Source organism: Dendrobates tinctorius, unplaced genomic scaffold, assembly GCF_039654945.1.
Source record: "Dendrobates tinctorius isolate UK_male_01 unplaced genomic scaffold, ASM3965494v1 ptg000031l, whole genome shotgun sequence".
NCBI classification, from domain to species: domain Eukaryota; kingdom Metazoa; phylum Chordata; class Amphibia; order Anura; family Dendrobatidae; genus Dendrobates; species Dendrobates tinctorius.
In genome coordinates, this window is record NW_027361699.1 from 6198984 (window position 1) to 6218127 (window position 19144).

Below are 19144 nucleotides of genomic sequence, written 5' to 3' on the forward strand. Positions count from 1 at the left end.
GACACCCAACTCACCAATGGGTTTAAAGGGGAAGGGGCATCCGGCCACACCTACATGGGTTAAATTCTGGTGCAGGGGTCAGTGACTTCTTTTCCCTGGCTGACTCCTGGAAGCTGTTGTCTCCTCAGGACCACGGAATCCCCTGCAGCCATGTGTGACGCCATGATTGAGGCCCTGCGGCAGAGAGCAGCACAGGAAGGTGAGCAATGGCTTCAAGCCCTTATTACTGGCCTTGGCGCTCACCTCCCTGTGCCCTCTCATGACCCCCTAACAGTGCCTCGGTCTCAGTCCTCGCCAGCCCCTCCTGATCTATCACTCTGCTGTGCCGCACCATCCCCTACTGCCTCCCCTGATATCATGGCCTCCACTAATACTGGGTTACCCACGGCCGTCACTTCCCCTGTGTCACTCCCTTTGTGTGGCCCACCTCTAACAGCTGCCGTTTTTAGAGATCCTGTCCTCCCGCGGCCCCCCATCCTCCGTCGGTGCTCCTTAGGGCCCCGAGCCCCTGCAGTCACCGCCCACTTCCTGGTGTGTCATACTCTGGCCCCGCCCACCTCCACATAGGACTTCCAGTCAGCGTCAGAAGACTTCCGGATCTGCCCAGGCCCAGTCCACACCATCCCTCCTGCAAGCGCAGCTGCTCTGCCTGCATGAGGGGACGCAGAGACAGGATCGAGGTCCCTCAATGACACTGCAGAGCGCGTTGATTGGTCCAATCCGACCGCTCTACATGCTCTGCAGCAGCAGCAAACCAGCATTAATGCTCCAAGTGTAATTGCACCAAACACTGATGCACCTCCAACACCCCCAATGACTGCCAAAACAGTAGCCAATAATGATGGTACATTAACCCCTGCCCCCCCATACACATACCAAAATATCGATTATAGTGTCATAGCACTACCAGCTACGTCCCTTAACATACTTAATGAACCCCTTATTGCCTCAACACGTCCCACTGCAGCAACGATCCCAGTCATAGACGCTGCGGGACCTCCTAGTCCTCAGACGATTCCCGTCACCATTCCCACTATCCCTCTAAAAGATGTTCATCACGCTACCACTGCAGACACAGCTCACAAAGGAGCGATTCGTTCCTCTAGATGACGTTCCTCATCCACATCTGAGCGGTCCAACGCATCTGAGAGTCACGATAGGTGGGCTTGGGCACACGACAGACGCCAGAGGTCACTTGCTCCATCAGTGGCTGCTAGCCGGAGTGATTCATCACCCAGGGCCTCCAGCCAATCCAACCACCGGATTTCCTCCGTCAACAGGAGTCACTTGGGCTCGGACACACGACAGAGGTCAGACGTCACATGCTACAGGGAGATCCATCCCCATCTCTCAGGGCCTCTGGCCACGTCATACACCAAACCAGAATCAACGATACAGCAGGAACCGGAGTTCCTCCATCTCCTGTAGTCACCCGGCCTGAGTCAGAGGTGAGTGTTATCAATCCAGCTAAGCTGTACATTACACAGGATACAACAAACTAGCATCAGCTATTAAGGCGCTCGTTCAACACTTGACGCGCCCATGTGGGTCAACCGACAACAAGGCATCACCTCAATTAGCGGGCTTACACAAAGACATTTTTTGCGGAAAAAGCCCATTAAGTGCAGACATAGACGAAGCGACTAGACAGAAAATATGGAATAATGACTATGGACATATGGTTGTTATTGTCAGCAGACCAACAGACGATAGATAAGGAAAGACTGACAAGTGAACAGGTATACAATAGAAACAGACCAAAAATAGCGCAAACGATGAATAACTGGCTACAGGCGTTTGCAGTCCTAGGTTGCATTATGGGCCAGAAGTATCCAGAACGCTGCTCGAATTATATATACAGTTGTGGCCAAAAGTATTGACACCCCTGCAATTCTGTCAGATAATACTCAGTTTCTTCCTGAAAATGATTGCAAACACAAATTCTTTTTCTTTGGTATTATCTTCATTTAATTTGTCTTAAATGAAAAAACACAAAAAGAATTGTTTAAAGCCCATGGCATTGTGGCTAACCTCCCTAGATGTGGACGGAAAAGAAAAATTGACGAGATTTCAATGCAAGATTGTGCGGATGTTGGATAAAGAACCTCGACTAACATCCAAACAAGTTCAAGCTGCCCTGCAGTCCGAGGGTACAACAGTGTCAACCCGTACTATCCGTCGGCGTCTGAATGAAAGGGACCGTATGGTAGGAGACCTAGGAAGACCCCTCTTCTTACCCCGAGACACAAAAAAGCCAGGCTGTAGTTTGCCAAAACTTACCTGAAAAAGCCTAAAACGTTTTGGAAGAATGTTCTCTGGTCAGATGAGACAAAAGTAGAGCTTTTTGGGCAAAGGCATCAACATAGAGTTTACAGGAGAAAAAAAGAGGCATTCAAAGAAAAGAACACGGTCCCTACAGTCAAACATGGCGGAGGTTCCTGATGTTTTGGGGTTGCTTTGCTGCCTCTGGCACTGGACTACTTGACCGTGTGCATGGCATTATGAAGTCTGAAGACTACCAAGAAATTTTGCAGCGTAATGTAGGGCCCAGTGTGAGAAAGCTGGGTCTCCCTCAGAGGTCATGGGTCTTCCAGCAGGACAATGACCCAAAACACACTTCAAAAAGCACTAGAAAATGGTTTGAGCGAAAGCACTGGAGACTTCTAAGGTGGCCAGCAATGAGTCCAGACCTGAATCCCATAGAACACCTGTGGAGAGCTCTAAAAAATGGCAGTTTGGAGAAGGCACCCTTCAAATATCAGGGACCTGGAGCAGTTTGCCAAAGAAGAATGGTCTAAAATTCCAGCAGAGCATTGTAAGAAACTCATTGATGGTTACCGGAATCGGTTGGTCGCAGTTATTTTGGCTAAAGGTTGTGCAACGAAGTATTAGGCTGAGGGTGCCAATACTTTTGTCTGGCCCATTTTTGGAGTTTTGTGTGAAATGATCAATGTTTTGCTTTTTGCTTCATTCTCTTTTGTGTTTTTTCATTTAAGACAAATTAAATGAAGATAATAATACCAAAGAATGTGTTTGCAATCATTTTCAGGAAGAAACTGAGTTATCTGACAGAATTGCAGGGGTGTCAATACTTTTGGCCACAACTGTAATATATATATATATGTGTATATATATATATATATATATATATATATATATATATATATATCTCAGGACCTTATATATAATTCGTATAAATCGCATGGAAGTTCTGCATGGCGGCGGTATGAAGAGGAGTTCCACAGGTGGCTGGCCCTACAGCCCAATCTAGACTGGGGAGCTAAAGCGACAGATGTGTGGCTGCAACTCGTGCTGTCACAGAAGCAGCCCCCCTTTTCATCCGCGACCACTAATTACTCCACAGCCGCAGGTCAACACTCATTGGTTATACGAAAAGCTGGGGCCTGCTGGCTATATAACAAGGGAAACTGCCGTTTCCACGTGTCATGTAGATATAGACATGAATGCTCAGCTTGCGAGGGGGTATCCAGCAGCAAGGTGTACTCGTCAGACAGAGCGCCTACGCGGCAAACCCCAGTGAGCGTAACCACGATGGGCCCCTGGTTAAACCTTTCTCAATAAAGAATTAAAATACGGCATTACATATGGATTTTTTATCCCCTTTAAATTCAGTAGAAAACCAACCTTGGCCAATAACCTAAAGTCCGCTTGTGAATTCCCCGAAGTATTGTACCAAAAAATTGAAAAGGTTGAATTAGGAAGAATGGCGGGCCCCTTTCAATCGTTACCGTTCCAAAATATTAGAATTTCGACGTTTAAAAGGAACCCAGGAGATATCGTCTGATCCATCATCTGTCGCACCCAAAAGGCGAATCGGTTAACAACGCTACCCCCCCCAGAGGAAGCTTCCGAGACGTGCGTCATTCAACAAGGCGGTAGTTAGTCCGCGCAGCTGGGCCTGGTGCTCTCCTAGCTAAATCAGACATTGAGTCGGCATTCCGCCTATTACACATGCATCCTGACTGCTTCCACCTATTAGGTTGCAAGGTGGATCAGCAATATTATTTTGATATGTGCCTGCAGATGGGATGTTCCATTTCGTGTCACTATTTTGAGCTTTTCAGTACTTTCCTGGACTGGGTAGTCCGGTATGAAACAGGCAGCAATTCTCTGAGCTATGGGGTACCCAATTGGAAAACATGAACATTCGATTTATAATGAAAAATCCGGGAACGGCAAAGAGCTTAAACCATATGTCTTCTGCATCACTGCCCTTACTAACGCTCTTATGCCAGCTAGCACTACTGTACCTGAAACACATCTGGTGTCATGCCAGATTAGCGTCGAACATAGAGGATAATCTAATTAACTCACTGTTCTCTTCCGATTGGCAGCCCTTCAGAGACCTTCTCCCCAGTGCACAACCAGTGGGTATCCAGTGTCCTCCATCCCTTTGGGACACAGTGGCCAATCACTAATGCCATTAATACGTGCCTCAGTTACATCAGCTACCTGGCAGGTCTATGATAAGGCATGGGAAAAGTGGTGGGCTCTAATTCATAGTAGGCCTGTCGATAAGTGTGACCAAGCAAGATGTCTACAGAATTCTTGATTCGTCTCAGAGAAAGAGGGGCATTGGGTACATCGGCACAACAGCATTTATCGGCAATAGCCTTTTTCTTTCAACTAATGGGGTGGGTGGACGTTACTACGTTTTTTTTCATCAGACAAGCCATTAAAGGCTGGAAAAGGCTTCAACCGAGTCAGGAATGTTGTCGCCCCATTTCATTTAGATTATTGCATGACATTATTTAAACATCCAAATCAGTATGCAAGTCGCAATACAAGGCGATCCTAATATTAGCAGCTATCGCTTTTTTCGGCGCACTGCGAGTTGTTGCCGCCGTCAAAGACTGCATCGGAAGGCGGTTTGATCAATGAGGGATATATAGTCATATGCAGCGATGCTCTGTGCATTCGGGTGTGTAAATCCACTTGCGATCCTGCCGGTAGGGGCACGTGAGTCCTAGTTAACTCATCAGACAGCCCAGTATGCCCACTAAAAATAGTGAAACACTACGCGGTAATAAGACATACAAACAGATTTTTTTCTCTCACATACAGACGACTCCCCTGTTACAAAGCATCAGTTTCAGGCAATTTTTAAGCAATGCTTACAAAAAAACGGCGCTAATCCGAAGGAGTACAGGGCGCATTCCTTTTGAATCAGGGCAGCCACCGAAGCAGCTAGGGCAGGAGTATCGGAGGCTCAAGTGTAGAGAATGGGTCGATGGAAATGCGCATGTTTCACCTGATATATAAGACCAGATTTGCTGAAGTAACACATCTTGTCTCTTACAGGCGTATATAAGCCAGCAGTTTATGTTTTGGGACATTCAGATGTCTACTGGGCGGCTAAGAGGGCCGAGCTTTGGCCGGGAGGAAAATATCTAGGCTTCCTGGGGCTGGAGGTCACCTGGAGAGGTATCAGAGGGCTCCAGTGGCAACTGATTTTCCCGGAACTAGTCAACATCGCTAAGAGAGCCAAGAGGCCGGTGATATTAGTGTTACAAGCTGGTGGCAATGATTTGGGCAAACGAAAAAGCACTGAGCTCTGTACAGTGATGTCAACAGACAGAGCGTTTCACATGTCTTTTACCAGAGATGTTATTGGTGTGGTCGGAAATAATGCCACGAGCCATTTGGCATGGAGCAAGGGTCACAAAAGCCATAGAGCTATCAAGAAGAAAGATTAATGCCAGATGGTGAAATTAGTAAGAGAAAAATGCGGCATCGTGGTTCGCCACCACCAGCTGGAAGGAGATAATTCTGCACTATTAAGACCGGATGGAATTCACCTGACGGACATTGGTCTTAACATATTTTTGTCTGGCTTGCAGGATGGAGTTGAGCAGGCCCTATTGCTGATGGGTGGGGTTTGGAGTCCTGTGTAGGTTATACACATGATCCTCCATGGCGGAATGGTGCATAACCACTCATTGGCCGACTCGATTGTCGGTCGCAGACAGGGCCTTTGGCGATGAGCCCGTTGCGAAATGTAATTGCCTTTCTCTGCTTTTGTAATTAATAAACTGTGACCGACCTGTTTCAACCCATCTAGGCCTGTCCGCGTGTTCATTACGGGACTGGTGGGAGGGTGAAAGGCACTGTTTGACACACATGGGTCTCCGTAGTCTGGCAGGCACGGTACTAATTAAGGAACGTGCCTCTGACTGCGGAGTCCCCATAAGGATAATGTTAGAAGAAAATTCTTGCCAGTGCCATTTTCCCCCCTTCTCCCACTCCCCAGGTGATGCACTAATTGGGACGGCCAACTGACCAATGGGTTTAAAGGGGAAAGGGCGTCCGACCACACCTACATGGGTTAAATTCAGTTGCAGGGGTTATTAACTTCCTCTTTTCCTCGGCTGACCCCTTGAAGCTTTTGTCCCACCCTCCCTCCCTTATATATTCAACTGGTTTATATTGACATAATAAATGCAAAAAAATGACGATATTAAGTCACAGCAGAAGTTGTAGAGGGGGCAAAGGTTCGTAACCGCTCATTGGCCGGCTCGCTTGTTGGTCACAGACAGGGCCTTCGGCGATGAGCCCATTGCGAAATGTTGTTGCCTTTCTCTGCTTTTGTAATTAATCAACTGTGACCAACCTGTATCAACCCATCTAGGCCTGTCCGTGTGTTCATTACGGGACTGATGAGAGGGGGGAGGCACTGTTTGACACACACGGGTCTCCGCAGTCACACAGTTGCACTTGGAGAAGCAAGTCTGGCAGGTCATATTTGCATGGGACAGGCAGATCGCATTGTGATATTTTTTGCATTCATTATTTGACAACCTTCTGCCACCAGTTTCAATGGTGCAGGTGGTGCATCTACATCTTTTGGGAGATGGGAGAGGTGGTGATTTTTCTCAATCAACTTTGGAATGAAATCTTTTCATCCAGACTTGCAGGCTAGAGGAGATTTCACTCGTCTTCAAACTTCTTTGCAGCTCTCTATTCACCAGTTCATTAGCCAATTCTTCTACACAGTGGTTCCAGTTGACTGCCGAGGTAAATCACTTGTGAGTTGATACCACCCACATTCAAAATTTTGAAGAAGACCAATGGCCAGTGCTTGGTGTTTCGACTAATGCTGTAAGTGGCTTCTTGCTCCACTTGGTCTTTTTATCTTTTCCTAAATAATAGCTGTTATACATAGTAACATAGTAACATAGTTATTAAGGTTGAAGGGAGACTTTAAGTCCATCTAGTTCAACCCATATCCTATCCTAACTTGCCCTAACATGTTGATCCAGAGGAAGGCAAAAAAAACCCATGTGGCAACAAGTAAGCTTCACATTGGGGAAAAAAATTCCTTCCTGACTCCACATACGGCAATCAGACTTGCTCCCTGGATCAACGCAATATTAAGGAAACTAGTGTATATACCCTGTAATATTATACTTTTCAAGAAAGGCATCCAGTCCCTTCTTAAATTTTAGTAGGGAATCACTCATTACAACATCATATGGCAGAGAGTTCCATAGTCTCACTGCTCTTACAGTAAAGAATCCGCGTCTGTGAGTATGCTTAAACCTTCTTTCCTCCAGACGTAGAGGATGCCCCCTTGTCCCCGTCACAGGTCTAAGAGTAAAAAGATCATTAGAAAGCTCTTGGTATTGTCCCCGCATATATTTATACATTGTAATAAGATCACCCCTAAGCCTTCGATTCTCCAAACTAAATAACCCCAAATGTAATAACCTGTCTTGGTATTGCAGACCCCCTAGTTCCCTAATAACCTTGGTCGCTCTTCTCTGCACCCGCTCCAGTTCAGCTATGTCTTTCTTATACACCGGAGACCAGAACTGTACACAATATTCTAAGTGTGGTCGCACTAGTGACTTATATAGAGGTAAAATTATGTTCTCCTCATGAGCATCTATGCCTCTTTTAATGCATCCCATTATTTTATTTGCCTTTGCAGCAGCTGCCTGACACTGGCCGCTAAATGTGAGTTTGTCGTCCACCCATACACCCAGGTCTTTTTCAGTGACTGTTTTGCCCAGTGTTTTACAATTAAGCACATAATTATACATCTTGTTCGTTCTACCCAAGTGCATGACCTTACATTTATCCCCATTAAAGCTCATTTGCCATTTATCAGCCCAAGCTTCTAGTTTACATAAATCCTCCTGTAATATAAAATTGTCCTCCTCTGTATTGATTACCCTGCAGAGTTTAGTGTCATCTGCAAATATTGAAATTCTACTCTCTATGCCCCCTACAAGGTCATTAATAAATATGTTAAAAAGAAGCGGGCCCAAAACTGACCCCTGTGGTACCCCACTGCTAACCGTGACCCAGTCTGAGTGTGCTCCATTAATAACCACCCTTTGTTTCCTATCCCTGAGCCAGCTCTTAACCCACCTACACATATTTTCCCCTATCCCCATTGTTCTCATTTTATGTATCAACCTTTTGTGTGGCACCGTATCAAAAGCTTTTGAAAAGTCCATGTACACCACATCCACTGCATTCCCTTGGTCCAGTCCGGAACTTACCTCTTCATAAAAGCTTATCAGATTAGTCTGACAGGAACGGTCCCTTGTAAACCCATGTTGATATTGGGTCATGAGGTTATTCTTCTCCAGATACTCCAGTATAGTATCTTTTAGAAAACCCTCCAGGATTTTACCCACAGTTGAGGTTAAACTTACTGGCCTATAATTTCCAAGTTCAGTTTTTGTCCCCTTTTTGAATATTGGCACCACATTTGCTATACGCCAGTCCTGTGGTACAGACCCTGTTATTATGGAATCTTTAAAGATTAAAAATAATGGTCTATCTATGACTGTGCTTAATTCCTGCAGTACTCGGGGGTGTATCCCATCCGGGCCCGGGGATTTGTCAATTTTAGTGATTTTTAGACGCCGCCGTACTTCCTGCTGGGTTAAGCAGGTGACATTTAACAGAGAATTTTTATCCCTGATCATGTTATCCGTCATGGGATTTTCTTGTGTAAACACTGTTGAAAAAAAGTCATTTAGCATATTGGCTTTTTCCTCATCCTCATCCACCATTTCACCCAGACTATTTTTAAGGGGGCCAACACTATCATTTTTTAGTTTCTTACTATTTATGTAGTTAAAGAATATTTTGGGATTATTTTTACTTTCTCTGGCAATGAGTCTCTCTGTCTCAATCTTTGCTGTCTTGATTTGCTTTTTACAGAATTTATTTAATCTTCTGTATTTAGTTAATGCCTCATCACTACCTATTTGCTTTAATTCGCTAAATGCTTTATTTTTGTCCCTTATTGCGCCCCTTACAGCTCTATTTAGCCATAGTGGTTTCTTCCTATTTCTCGCATGTTTATTCCCATACGGTATATATTGTGCACAGCTCCTATTCAGGATGCTAATAAACGTCTCCCATTTTCTTTGTGTATTTTTATGTCTCAGGATATGGTCCCAGTTAATTCCACCAAGATCATCTCTCATCCGTTGGAAATTTGCTTTCCTGAAGTTTAGTGTCCTTGTAACCCCTCTACTACACTTCTTATTAAAGGATACATGAAAACTTATTAATTTGTGATCACTGTTACCCAAGTGACCCCCAACCCTTACATTTGATATGCGGTCTGGCCTGTTGGTTACTATTAGGTCTAGCAGTGCCCCCCCTCTTGTTGGGTCCTGAACCAGTTGTGAAAGGTAATTGTCTCTCATAGTAGTCAAAAACCTATTACCTTTGCTGGAACTGCAGGTTTCTGTTCCCCAATGTATTTCAGGGTAGTTGAAGTCCCCCATAATAATGACTTCTCCTTCAGTCGCTGCTTCATCTATTTGCTTTATGAGGATATTCTCTGTTGCTTCCATTATTTTTGGAGACTTATAACAAACCCCTATCAGTAATTTATTATTTTTCCCCCCTCCCCTTATCTCTACCCACAGGGACTCTACATTTTCATTAGATTCATATATATTATCACGAAGGATGGGTTTTAAGGATGATTTTACATATAAACACACGCCTCCCCCTCGTTTATTTGTACCGTCATTTCTGAACAGACTATAGCCCTGTAAATTAACCACCCAGTCATGGCTCTCGTCCAGCCATGTTTAAGACATCCCCACCATGTCATAATTATGTTCCAACAACATTAACTCCAATTCCTCCATTTTGTTGGCAAGGCTTCTGGCATTAGTATACATGCACTTTATGTATCTCTCTGTACCTCTATTCTTTCTTAAATTATTAACTGTTCTAACCCCACCCCCATGCCACCCCCACCCCCAATGTCATTATTTGTGCCCAGGTCTCTAGCTGCACTGTTTTCCCCTCCTATAAAATGAATACCCTCCCCCCCGTCCCTAGTTTAAACACTCCTCCAACCTTCTAGCCATTTTCTTCCCCAGCACAGCTGCACCCTCCCCATTGAGGTGCAGCCCGTCCCTAGCGTAGAACCTGTAGCCAACTGAGAAGTCGGCCCAGTTCTGCAGGAACCCAAACCCCTCCTTCCTACACCAATTCCTGAGCCACTTATTAACCTCCCTAATCTCCCGTTGCCTCTCTGGCGTGGCACGTGGTACAGGAAGTATTTCCGAAAATACCACCTTGGAGGTCCTTGCTTTAAGCTTACAACCTAATTCCCTGAAATCATCTTTAAGGACCTTCCACCTACCTCTAACTTTGTCATTTGTGCCAATGTGCACCATGACCGCTGGATCCTCACCAGCCCCTCCCAGTAATCTGTCAACCCGATCAGCGATGTGTCGGACTCGAGCGCCAGGTAGGCAGCACACCGTTCGATGATCCCTGTCTTTGTGACAGATTGCCCTATCTGTTCCCCTAATAATTGAGTCTCCCACTACCAGAACCTGTCTGGCCTGCCCTGCTCTCCTATTTCCCCCCTTACTGGAGCGGACACTCCTCTGGCTTTCAGAGGACATGCCTTGCTGCAGCAGTGCTACCCCTGCGCTGACACTCTCCTCATCTGCCAACTTAGCAAACTTATTGGGGTGTGCCAGATCAGGACTAGCCTCCCTGGTGCTCTTCCCTCTACCCCGCCTTCTAACTGTCACCCAGCTAGCTGCTTCATTGTCCTGCAGCTCCAACCTAGCATCCCCCCCCTCATCTATCCCATTGAGCATCTGCTCAGTGAGCAGAAGACTCCTTTCCATATTGTCTATGGATCTCAGTGTTGCCAGCTGCACATTTAGATCCAGTATCTGGGCTTCCAAATGCACAACGTGCTCACATCTCGCACAGCAGTATGCACCCTCGACCGGCTGTTCAAGGATTTCATACATGCGGCAAGACGTGCACTGGATGGTATTGGCAATAGTGGAGCACATCCTAATGGGGATTGCACCAGACAATAAGATAAGCAAAAATAAATAAAAAAAAAGTATTAATATAATATAACAGCAATTCAGTAAGACCTCCCTTGGAAACTCCCTGAATCCAAAGTCACTGAATCTCAAGTCACACACTTACCACAGTTCGCATTTACGCTCAGGTCACACTCAGCTCGTTCACACTCGCTCAGGTAGAAGATTTAAAAGAGTTTTTTCTTTTTTTTTCCCCCTTTCACCAGCACACCACCTTGCTGCTCAATGCACTTCCAAAAGGAGTTATCTGTATCTTGTTTATCTGTATCAGTCTCCTCACCATCTTGGTCTGTTATTGAATCACTTTTACATTCCTCCACCTCATCTTGAGATGAAGTATCACTCTCTTCCCCTTTATCTTCACTCAGTGTGGGGTCTCCCTCATCCTCATTTAACAGCAGATTTTTAATTTCTTCAACATGAAGGGGGTTAGAAAACTCATACATTTTACATCTCTGCAGAGACTATGAAGCAAGAGAGAGCGAGAACTTGGGGTGGAGAGAAATGAGTGTTCATTCTCTTTAATAGTGGGCACACATGATTGCCCAGTAGCTGCAAGAAGCCGGTGACTGAGGCTACTGTGCCCGCTATTAAAGAGCAGTAACAGATGTTAGCCAGCTCCTGCGTCCTGTGAGCCACTGCTCCGCCGCTGCTGCTTCCCACCTCCCCAGCCACAGCAGGTACATCCGGGCTATAAGATGCACCCCCCATTTTCCTCCAAATTTTTGGAGGAAAAAAGTGAGTCTTATAGTCCGAAAAATACAGTAACTGCTAGGATTGAAGTTATCTCTCATTTGTTTGAGCAGGATGTCTATAGTAAATAACAATTGGCATCTGTAAGTGAAGAGTAATACCTGAGTTTACCTGGCTTGCGATCATCTTTGGCTGCATTTTGCCAACAGTCTGAAAAGGAACAGGCCTTGAAGTGTTTTAAAACGGCATAATGTGATACGACTGCGAGTAAGGGCAGGTGCAGACAAGCATGTTTGCTGTTTGAGTGTGATCCGACAACATTGGATCACACTCAGATCAATGTTAGTCTATGAGGCCATGCACATGTCCAAATTTTTTTTTTCCACTCGGGCACAGTCTGTCTGAGGGAAAAAATGCTACATGTCCGAATTTGATCTAATATACAGATCACACTCTGCCATGCAAGTCTACGAGTATGTGGAAACCATAAGGCTGGGATCACACTACCGTGTGTGATGCGAGAAACTTGAATGAGTCTCTTGCATCATCACCCGGCGCTACCACCGGCACAGAGAAATACATGCAGCCACAGCTCCAGTCCTGAGCGCCGGCGGCAGTGCCGGGTGTTGATGCAAGAGACTCGTTCTAGTTTCTCGCATCACACACGGTAGTATGATCCCAGCCTTAGACTGCAATCTGATGCTTTAGCATATAATTGTGCCACATGTCATCTTGGACTTTTGGCTCAATGGGTTTGTATTATAACCATGCCCAAAGAAACTGGTAAAGATATGTGGTGGTCTGTTTTGCTGCAGTCCCATTTATGCCATTATGTTAATGGAGAACTTTGGGCTTTTTTTGGGCCAAGTAGCTTGCGGATGATGTAGGCATACAGTATAGGCATTCATGTGTTGGTTGCCTGATGCAGGCATATGTACAGTATATCTGTGTAACAGTTGTGTGGATCTATGTGTGCTGCAATGCTTCCCTATATTATTATTAGTGATGAGCAAATGTGCTCGGGTAAGTTGTTTGTTAGGCAATCCATGAATGTGTTGCAGCTGTCGGAACAGCCACAAGACATGCGGCCGCGGCAAATCGAACATACAGTATCTTCGGTGTGCTCAAATGCTATTAGCACACAAGCATGCTCTGATAACGCTTTATATGAGCACATTCGCTCCTCACTAATTGTATGTGTGTGGTTACAGGCCTCTAATGCATGCCATACACTCCAATTTCCGCTCACCCATTTTTTAAACCTATGTTACACATTTCTTATCTATACATTTTTTTTATACACTTATTATTCTACACTCATCATCATTCTAAAACAGTTATCAAAAAGTACAATTTCTGTATTAGGGCTGAGAGCATATTAAAGTATATCTCTTCCCACATGTGAAAGAGGTATAATCACAGAAGTGGAGTACTCCCAAAGACATTATAATACTCAAAAGAAGGCAGAGTAAGCCATAAACCACCAAAAACTAGTATAAACGAGAAGTTGTATTAGAACATTACATTAAAACATACTAAATAAGTACATGACAACAATTAACTGTGGAGGAGACCTGGAGGTAGGCAAGGTAGAGGTACAATAAGACATGGGGAAGCAGAACCAAAAAGGTCGCTAAGAAATAGAGGCAGCATCAAGTGATAAAAAATTCAACTAGTTATAGGATGCACCACGCACACCAGCCGTATAAGCTGTAATAAAAGATCTTGTCTGCTTACCCATAGTAAGTCTGGACCGCTGTAGCCCTCCTTGCGATCCCTGACGCACATTTCGCATACCTGCTTTATCGAAAGGGTGTGGATGGAGTGTCCGTCAGATGTTTAAATATGTACCGAATGTTATTTCCATTCACACTAGGGTTGATCGAATGGCTTCGGATAAGAGCTTAACCGAATAGCTGTAACGCTTATCGAATAGCTGCATCAGGAACCCGGATACCTGGAGCGCTCCTGATGATCAGCTGTTCGGCCTCACAGCTGCATGTGTAGCAGATGTTTCACTGTCACAACACATGTATTGTGAGCCCAACAAACAGGCTCTCCATGCATGTGTTGTGACTGTCACACAGCTGCGACACATGCAGCTGTGAGGCCGAACAGCTGATCATCAGGAGCGCTCCACGTATCCGGGTTCCCGATGCAGCTATTCAGATAATCTCTTATCTGAAGCCATTCGATCAACCCTAGTGTGAATGGAAATAACATTCGGTACATATTTAAACACATGTTGAAAATACAAGTTCATTCATACCTTTATATCCCCACTGCATAGTTGAGAATTAGGATCTGAACTAAGTGATCTGCTATTGTAGCAAGAAGAGGGTTGGTGCATTATGATGCACTTCCATTGCCTCCACTAGTTGAATGACCGTGCTTCCACATCTTGAGTTTAGTCAACTAGTGAAGGAGGCATAAATTGTCGAATGGAGCAGGGGCGTGGGGGCAAGGAGAAGGAGGTGCATTGTCCAACTCCAATCCACTTACAGACTCCACATATCACTTCAAGTGTCATTTCTCAATGGAGGAACAACATTGTGGGAATATAAAAGTGTGGATTACATTACATTTGCAACAGCTATACCCTCATGTATTCAATTTAGGGGATGGGAAAATCTGACAGGTTCCCTTTTAAGGGTTTATGGTTATTTACATTTATTTGAGATGAAGATTGATGGAGGTAAACCATACTTTTGAACTCTGTACATGTTCCTGGAGCAGCTCCAATGTGAGTATAAATATGAGTGCAGATAAAAAAAAAGCTCTGTCTTATTTAAATAATTAAAAAAACAGCGTGGGGACCCCTGTATTCTTAATAACCAGCCTTGCTGAAGGTGACAGCTGAGGGTTGCAGCTTCCAGCTGTGAGTTTTGTCTGGCTGGTTATCAAAAATAGAGGGGAACCCACAATGTTTTTTTTAAATTACCGTATTTATTTACAGCGCACAAACGTCAGATGAATACTCCTATCCTTCGCTCCTGCTGTCACTCTTATTAGCAGCAGCAGGGGTAGGCTGGTGGGAGTAATAGTCCCTTCAGCTGTCTCTTTTATTACTTAAATGTAACTCATCATTCTGATCTGCTTGCGCCGATCGCCGGAAGAGCAGGGAAGAATGATGAGAGCCGTGTTCGCCACCCGCTGCCGGGGAACAGCGCTTACTGTAACGCTTCTTCCCCGACGCCAATGCGTGTCACATGGATGACATCATTGTGTGTTGCATATGCACGTGTGCGGGACGTTTTATGGCCCATGCTGACATTAAAAAATGAACATGTAAGCTTGTTTTGCCCACGGACACCCGGTCCGTGGAAAAACACTGACCTGCACAGACCCATTCACTTGAATAGGCAAATAGCACTCCGTTCCTCCCGAGTCTCTCTGCATGGCTAAGTAGCACTGTACCTGCATATAGGGTATTGCCACGTTCAGTAGAAATTGTCGGAGAAACTTTGTTGCCATTTTACCCACTTGTGTGAAAATGTAAAATCTTTGGCTAAAACAAAATTTTGATGGTAAAAATGTAGTTATTTTGTCCCTAACGCCCAATGGTATAAAATTCTGTGACACACCCATGGCGTCAATATGATCACTGCACCTTAGATGAATTCATTGAGAGGTGTAGTTCATAATATTGGGTCACTTATGGGGGGTTCTACTGTTTTGGCACCTCATGGGCTCTCTGAGTAGGTCATTGCACCTGCAAACCATAACAGTAAAATCTGTTGCGCCTTTCCTTCTGAGCTCTGCCATTCGCCTAAACAGTGGTTTACACCCACATATGGAGTATCAATGTACTCAGGACAAATTACACAACAACCTTTGGGGACGAAAAGATCATTTTCGTGAAAAAATTATGATTTTTTATTTTTACGGCTCTACGTTATAAATTTCTGTGAAGCACCTGGGGGTTCAAATTGCTCACCAAACATCTAGATAAGTTCCTTAGGGGGTCTAGTTTCCAAAATGGTGTCATTTGTGGGGGGTTTCCACTGTTTAGGAAAATCAGAAGCTCTCCAAACGCGACATGGAGTCTCATCTCAATTTCAGCCAGTTTTGCTTACAAAAAGTACAACGGCGCTCCTTCCCTTCTGAGCTCTGCTATGCACCCAAACAGTGGTTTACCTGCACATGTGGGGTACCAGCGTACTCAGGACAAACTACGCAGCAACTCTTGGGGTCCAATTTATCCTGTTACCCTTGGTAAAATAAAAAATTGGGGCAAAAAAGGTCATTTTTGTGAAAAAAAATGATTTTTTATTTTTACGGCTCTACGTTATAAAGTTCTATGAAGCACCTGGTTCAAAGTGCTCACCACGCATCTAGATAAGTTCCTTAGGGGGTCTACTTCCCAAAATGGTGTCATTTGTGGGGGGTTTCCACTGTTTAGGCACATCAGGGGCTCTCCAAACGCAACATGACGTCCAATCTCAATTCCAGCCAATTTTGCATTGAAAAGTCAAACTGCGCCCAAACAATGGTTTACCCCCAAATGTGGGGTATCAACGTACTCAGGAGAAATTTCACAACAATGTTTGGGTCCAATTTCTCCTGTTACCCTTGTTAAAATAAAAAAAATTAGATCTGAAGTAAATTTTTTATGAAAAAAAGTTAAATGTTCATATTTTTTTAAACATTCCAAAATTTCCTGTGAAGCACCTGAAGGGTTAATAAACTTCTTGAATATGGTTTTGAGCACCTTGAGGGCTGCAGTTTTTAAAATGGTGTCACTTTTGGGTATTTTCTATCATATAGACCCCTCAAAGTGACTTCACATGTGATGTGGTCCCTAAAAAAAATGGTGATGTAAAAATGAGAAATCAGTTTAACTTTTAACCCTTATAACTTCCTAACCAAAAAAAAATTTTGGTTCCAAAATTGTGCTTATGTAAAGTAGACATGTGGGAAATGTTACTTATTAAGTATTTTATGTGACATATCTCTGTGATTTAAGGGCATGAAAATTCAAAGTTGGAAAATTGCAAAATTTTCTACATTTTTGCCAAATTTCCATTTTTTTCACAAATAAACGCAAGTCATATCAACAAGGGTGGTTTGCACGTTAATGACCGGGCCAATCTTTACAATTCTACATAAGGAAAAAATAAAAAGAGAGGCGCAATGAGTGTACCTGTATTAAAATTGATTTCCCTAACTAAATGAACAGGGTGCTCACCTTAGAGGGTTGTGCCACCCTTGCACAACCACGGTGTGAACGTTAGTAGTGGGTGCTTCATTCCACCTGAGGAAGACGGCTGTGTCCGTAGAAACGCATTGTGGGTATTGGAGGAAGAAATAAAGCTGATTTTTAAAACCCTTTTTATGGTTTCTGCCTCTCCTTTAGCGCTCCTATAGACCGCTTTGCTGCAGCTTTTCAATTTTTACAATTCTGTCCACTGTCCCTTTATGAGGTAATAACTCTGGAACGTTTCCATGGATCCCGGTGATTCTAACATTGTTTTCTCGTGACATATTGTACTTCATGATAGTGGTAAAATTTCTTTGATATGACTTGTATTTATTTGTGGAAAAAAAAGGAAATTTTGCAAAAATGTTAAAATTTTGCAATTTTCCAACTTTACATTTTCATGCCCATGTATCACACAGATATGTCACACAAAATACTTAATAAGTAACATTTCCTATATGCTTACTTTACATCAGCACAATTTTGGAACCAAAATTTTTTTTTATTAGGAAGTTATAAGGGTTAAAAGTTAAACAGCGATTTCTCATTTTTACAACACCATTTTATTTTTAGGGACCACATCACATTTAAAGTCATTTTGAGGGGTCTATATCATAGAAAATACCCAAAAGTGACACCATTCTAAAAACTGCACCCTCAAGGTGCTCAAAACCACATTCAAGACGTTTATTAACCCTTCAGGTGCTTCACAGGAATTTTTTGAATGTTTAAAAAAAATGAACATTTAACTTTAAAAAAAAAAAAAAATTACTTCAGGTCCAATTTTTTTTATTGTACCAAGGTTAACAGGAGAAATTGGGCTGTAAAAGTTATTGTGCAATTTGTACTGAGTACGCTGATACCTGATATGTGGGGGGAACCACTGTTTCGGCGCATGGCAGAGCTCAGAAGGGAAGGAGTGCCGTTTAACTTTTTCACTGCAAAATTGGCTGGAATTCAGATCGGACGCCATGTCACTTTTGGAGAGAGCCTGATGTGCCTAAACAGTGGAAACCCCCCACAAGTGACCCCATTTTGGAAACAAGACCCCCCAAGGAACTTATCTAGATATGTGGTGAGAACTTTGAACCTCCAAGGGCTTTACAGAAGTTTGTAACGTTTAGCCGTACAATTAAAAAATCATATTTTTCCACAAAAATGATCTTTTCACCCCCAATGTTTATTATCCCAAAGGTAATAGGACCCCAAAAGTTATTGTGCAATTTATCCTTAGTACGCTGATACCCCATATGTGGGGGTAAACGACTATTTGGGCACATGGCAGCGCTCGGAAGGGAAGCAGCACCATTTGACTTTTTTGGCTGGAATTGAGATCGGACACCATGTGGCGTTTGGAAAGCCCCTGATGTGCCAAAACAGTGGAAACCCCCCACAAATGGCACCATTTTGGAAACTAGACCCCCCAAGGAACTTATCTAGATGTGTGGTGAGCACTTTGAACCCCCAAGTGCTTCACAGAAGTTTATAACTCCCGGGCGTAAAAATAAAAAAATCATATTTTTTCCACAAACATGATCTTTTAGTCCTCAATTTTTTTATTTTCCCAAGGGTAAGAGTAGAAATTGGACCACAAAAGTTGTTGTCCAATTTGTCCTGAGTACACTGATATCCCATATGTGGGAGAAAGCTACCGTATGGACACACGTCAGGGCTTGGAAGGGAAATAGTGACGTTTTGGAATGCAGACTTTGATGGCATGGTCTGCGGGTGTCATGTTGCCTTTGGAAAGCCCCTGATGTGCCTATTCTGTGGAAACCCTCCACAAGTGACCCCATTTTGGAAACTAGACCCCCCAAGGAACTTATCTAGATGTGTGGTGAGCACTTTGAACCCCCAAGTGCTTCACAGAAGTTTATACCGCCCGGGCGTGAAA